Genomic DNA, 5606 nt, shown 5'->3' with positions numbered 1-5606 from the left:
GACGGTTTCTAAGAATTGTATTTTCCAAATACTTTCGTCATGCCTAAAAAGAAGGGGGGCCTAAATTTTCGTCGTCTCTACCCCCAAAACTTATATTTCTTAACATGTCTTTCACACATCAGCTTCTCAAGGGCTATCTGCGCTAGCCGTCCTTAATTTAGCAGTGAAGACTAGAGGGAAGGCAGCTAGTCATCACCACCCACCGCCAACTCTTGGGCTACTCTTTTACCAACGAATAGTGGGATTAACTGTCACATTATAACGCCCCCACGGCTGAAAAGGCAAGCATGTTTGGTGCGATGGGGATGCAAACCCGCGACCCTCAGATTACGAGTAGCACATCTTAATCCACCTGGCCACTGTGAGCCAAATAAATTATAATGAAACTTATAAAACATGGAAGTAATGACCAAAGCTTATTTAAATATGGATATGTGAATGTTACTTAACGACATGGAAGGTTATTCCTGGAGTTAAGCATTGAAAATTATGTATCAAAGCTGCGTAAGATGTCACAAGCGCTTTAATATAGGCTGATAAAAGAGTTGTGTAGTGACTTTACTTTGATCACATCTGTGTAACATAAGTTTGTAAAGAAGAGGATAACACAAAATAAGAGAGTTGTGTGGGAATATATTATGATCACATCAGTGTAACACAAGTTTGTATAAAAGAGATTGGGGAAACTGCTGTGTTGAATCAGTACTGTTAGTGCTGACGTCAAGAAAAACCGATCCCTTCTCCTTCGGTCTTGAAATCTCAAGTAATATCTGTAAAATACAGCCTTAGTTATATATATCACCCAATGAAACAGTCGTAGCTTTGATAACGTATGACTAATTAGCACTGATAGTAATGTTTAAGAACCTAAAATAGTGGTATAAAAATGCGTTGAGCAAAAAAATATACAATGACAGGGGGTTGGATTACGATAAAGGTGTTTCGTTTTTTTGACCGATACTTGACATTAACGACGAAAAATGACCTAGTGGTTGGTGAGCTCAATTACATAACACCGAAGTTCCATGACTTGCCTCTTGTTACCGCTAAAAAAAACAACAAAGAAAGAGCTAAAAATTACTCTTTGAGAATCTAGACGAGTCATAACAGTAATGATCAATTTCCAGTATTTGGTCTGTCAAGAGCCGCCCAATAGTTGGTAATAGGTGGCGTTGATTAACTGCCTCCCCTCTAGTCTATCACTGGGGGGAGCTAGTTTCCATGACCCTTCAGTAATTTTCTGCGAAATCCAACAAACAAACAATTAATCCTTTGACAGAAGGTTTGTTCATTCAACAAAACAAAATCTAATCCTTGGACAAGGGATTTATTAATCGAAAACTAAATATATTATTCTTTGACAGGGGATTTATTATATTTAGCAGTGTACTTATAATCCTTCGACAGGGGATTTATTGATCCAATAACAAACATTATCACCACTACAATCCATCCCCCTGTGTACGGTCAAATATTGTAGGGAATGTTTTTCTATCTTGTTTGAAGGTAAACATATTTCTACTCACAAACATGTGTATGATTATATATTGCTGTGACACCCAAATATGTTATAGTTCACATTAGCCTGTGTTTGTTCTTGTAAAATAACACATTGTTTATATTAATATATAAAACCATGTTTTGCAGTATAAATTCCAGTTGGGGTGATTCTTCCGTTCGAAATTTACGTTTTGATATTTTGTTTTCTTCGCTAAAAATATTTATGAAAATTTTTTTTATAATATAAATATATACGTAAAAGTTTTTTTTTGTTTTTTTTTACGCCGTGATATCCTTTTACCATGAACGAAGCGAAGGGAAATTGATTACATTCCGAACACCTCGTGTGTTTTTTTTGTAAATCCCGAATTCTCACCACGATGGAAGAAGAAAAACAGCGTTTACGCTGTTTGAGTGAGAGCGTTATTATAACCGCTTCAAACTAGTGATAACGTTTGTACTGAAATACAGCTTTTAGTGGAGAAAATAAATCATTTTAATTGTCTAAAATATGGAGTTACATAAAGTTCAACATTCCAAGTCTATCAATAACGAAGCCAAGGCCCCGGCATGGCCAGGTGTTTAAGGCACTCGACTCGTAATCTGAGGGTCGCGGGCTCGAATCCCCGTCACACCGAACATGCTTTCCCTTTCAGCTGTGTGGAAGTTACAATGTGATGATCAATTCCACTATTTGTTGGTAAAAGAGTAAACCAAGGGTTGGCGGTGGGTAGTAGTGACTACATGCCTTCCCTCTAGTCTTACACTGCTAAATTAGGGACGGCTAGCGCAGATAGCTGTGGTGTAACTTTGCACGAAATTCAAACAAACAAACGAAGCCAAGTTATTTGTGTCTGTTACTTATCGAGATTATTAGTAATTGGAATCGATGATTAGATAAACACTTCATCCTAAAGGAAATAGAGGCTTGAAAACAATATTTCTCGGCTTTAATTTTAAATTACGATTTACTACCCTAAACCATTTTATACAGCATATGTATTTGTTGCACAGTGTTTACCTTATCAGGACTGGATGCACAGAGAGTAGTTTTAGGAATTTAACTTACACGTAAGTTGCTTCAAATATTGAATAACACAAGAAATAACACAGTACGACAGAATCCGAAAATAAAGAAAAAAGTTAAAATTCAATTTAAATGAAACAGTAATTAAAATGTCAACATATCGGTGAAACGACCTTACCCTTAAGAGTTTCACGAATTTGTAAACATATGCGTCGAAAATATAATAATAATAAATGTATTATCGCTCTGCTGGCTAGTAAGTATAAACATACCAGCTCTGGTTTAATTTCTGTAGTGCATATCGGTATATTACGGACACATTTCAATACTAGAAATAAATGACCTTATAAAACCGAAATGTTGTTTTTATTTAACTAAACACTCAAAGATTCGCTTTACAGCTACTTCAGGAGCGTTCATTAAAATGCGAACCAACATTATAGTGTTATAAGGTCATGTATTTCTACGTCAGCACTGATGAAAATTAAATAAGAACAAGAAAATCATTGTGGGCTAATAAAGCAGAGCATAAAGGTGCAGAATGCTATACAGTTTGCATACCTTTAGTAGTAATAGCAAATTAAAACGTTTCATAACGTAAATTAAAGTCCAAACAATGTACAGAAACAATAGTTTAAAAATTACTTCAGACAAAAGGTGATTTTTTACCACTATGAACTATTTCTGTACGAAATGTTCGAACCGTAACACTTCATAAAAAAAAATCCGTCGTCAGAAAACAACAGTTTAATTAAATGAAACTAATAATATTAAATTGAACCTGCACGTCATTTGTGTTTTTAGAAAATAGGAAAGTATGTATATGATTATATGGCTATAAGAATCAGTAGTGTTGAAACAAGTCTATGTTTAGAGAACACGATTTTTGTTCATGGGAAACAACACATTGTTTGTATTAAAACACTTTTTATTTTACATTATTACTGTGACTAAGTCTCCATGACATTTCCGTTCGTTGTTTAAGTTTCAGTGTTTCAGGGGATAGGTAAAACATTATTTATAGATATACGGCCACAAAAGTTAAACATATGATGCAGTTTCGTAATAAAAATGAACTATGTATTTCATTTTGAATAATTTAAGAATTTCCTAAATATTATGGAATACAATTTATCTGATAATTATAATAATGATATACAATACTGTTTAATCCTTTTCAATATTAAAAGAACTATGTTGCGCAAACAAGACTTTAAGCATATATCAATTAGTTTAATAAAACGTCTGAAGAGGTCACTATGTAACTGTAAAAGTAGACAAGTCAGATTTTGAAGACACTCTTGTAACAGATGTTTACCTGATCCTTCAATCAGCACACACTAACAACCATGGACATTCTAATAATTAAATTCCTCGAAATTTCTATGGCATATTCGCGGGCGGGGCGAAAGGGAATAATCCTATCCAACACTTCAGTTTGGGAAAATGAAAAATCTTTCCTCAAAAACAAAATACCTGCCAGGGTGTTTGACTTGATTTACTTTGAAAACAAAATGTAACTTTTTAATGAATGGTCATCAGCTCATATTATATTTGGCTTTAGTATAGAATCCCGGAAATGTATTTAAAAAAATCTCTAGTTGAAAAAACATTGTTAGCTAGAATGGTTTAGATGTGACAAAGTAATATAAAGGAAACCCTTATATTCAGTTACTTATTTGGTACGTGTGATGTCACGTGAGTAACTGAAGGAAAGCGTTGTATAGTAAAGGACACTGTTAGAGACATTTACCGACTTATAAATGTAGGAACAGACTACATTCGTGGTCTACACCGAATTTTACTATTAAAAATACTACTCTATATTATGCACTGAGAACAACTAAATTTATCCAAAGGTTACCATTAAATAAGCCCATTAAGTACTCGTAGTTTTTATACAAAAAAACAAGGTTCAAATAATGCAATCTGTAAATGAACAAAGTTTGCCATTCTACTCTTGTTAAACATTAAATAGTGATGTTGATATTCCTTGGATCATGTTCATAAAACACCAGCTGAGTGAAGCACCACGTGTGCACGCTCAATTACATCTGATGTAACAAGTAGCTATTGACAGAGACAAACTAAAGCAGAGAAACAGCTAAAGACCACAGCAAAGTGAATTTCATATACAAGGGTAGAGCATATTGATAGAAGAATAACGCATGTTCAGTATAGAATAACGTTACTTGTAACTAAACGCACGAAGACCGAGTGACGTTTTAGATATAAAGGTACATCGCTGACAGAATTAATACAACAGGCTGCATTGACGTGGCATTAAGAACTGTGGCATTTGATTCATTGTGATACACCAGAGACACGACAACAAATCGTTTAGTTTGCTGACGAATCAGAATAAAATTGCTATATTTAATGAATATTTCATATTCTGGAAATATCGAGTACCTTTATATAATATCAAAGTTCACAAGAATCAAAACAGTAGGACATTTCAGTACGAACTTCCTCCCGCTATTACAGCGGTAAATCTACGGATTTACAACGCTAAAACCAGGGGTTCGATTCCCCTCGGTGGGCTCAGCAGATAGCCCGATGTGGCTTTGCTATAAGAAAACACACAGTACGAACTTTAATCATTTATCAAGTTATTTATAAGACGTTATCCCAATAGACGTTTTAAAACGTTGTTCTATCATATAGCACTTGCTTCGGCAGTATGTATACTAAAATTGAAACGATACACAGAAGATTAGCATGCCCCTGCGCAAGAATGACACGCAAAATCGTAAAGTGTTCCACATTTTTAAAATAATATAGGCCCGGCATGGCCAGGTGGTTAAGGCAATCGACTAGTTATCCCAGAGTCTCGGGTTGAAATTCCCGTCACAACAAACACGCTCGCCCTTTTCAACCTTAGAAGCATTATAAAGTTAAAATCAATCCCACTATTTCGCTGGCGATGGGTGGTGATGCTAGCTGCCTTTCCTTTAGTCTAACACTACTAAATTAGGGATGGATGGCGCAGATAGCCATGGTGTAACTTTGCGCGAGAATCAAAAACAAACAAACAACTTTGGTATATTTAATCTTCAACCTGATTGACGCTTTTTGC

At 35.0% G+C, this 5606-nt stretch overlaps 1 non-coding gene across 1 annotated transcript; it reads left to right on the top strand.

Moving 5' to 3' along the window:
* The first annotated feature begins 5193 nt into the window (after positions 1-5193).
* Positions 5194-5299, top strand: LOC143245716 (U6 spliceosomal RNA). The gene has a single exon (XR_013025689.1). It is a non-coding gene; the product is annotated as a U6 spliceosomal RNA (small nuclear RNA).
* The last annotated feature ends 307 nt before the right edge of the window (positions 5300-5606 follow it).

The sequence above is a fragment of the Tachypleus tridentatus genome, chromosome 2 (assembly GCF_004210375.1).
Source record: "Tachypleus tridentatus isolate NWPU-2018 chromosome 2, ASM421037v1, whole genome shotgun sequence".
Lineage (NCBI taxonomy): Eukaryota > Metazoa > Arthropoda > Merostomata > Xiphosura > Limulidae > Tachypleus > Tachypleus tridentatus.
The sequence above is the reverse complement of the archived record's forward strand: the minus strand, read 5'-3'. Positions and strand labels throughout refer to the sequence as shown.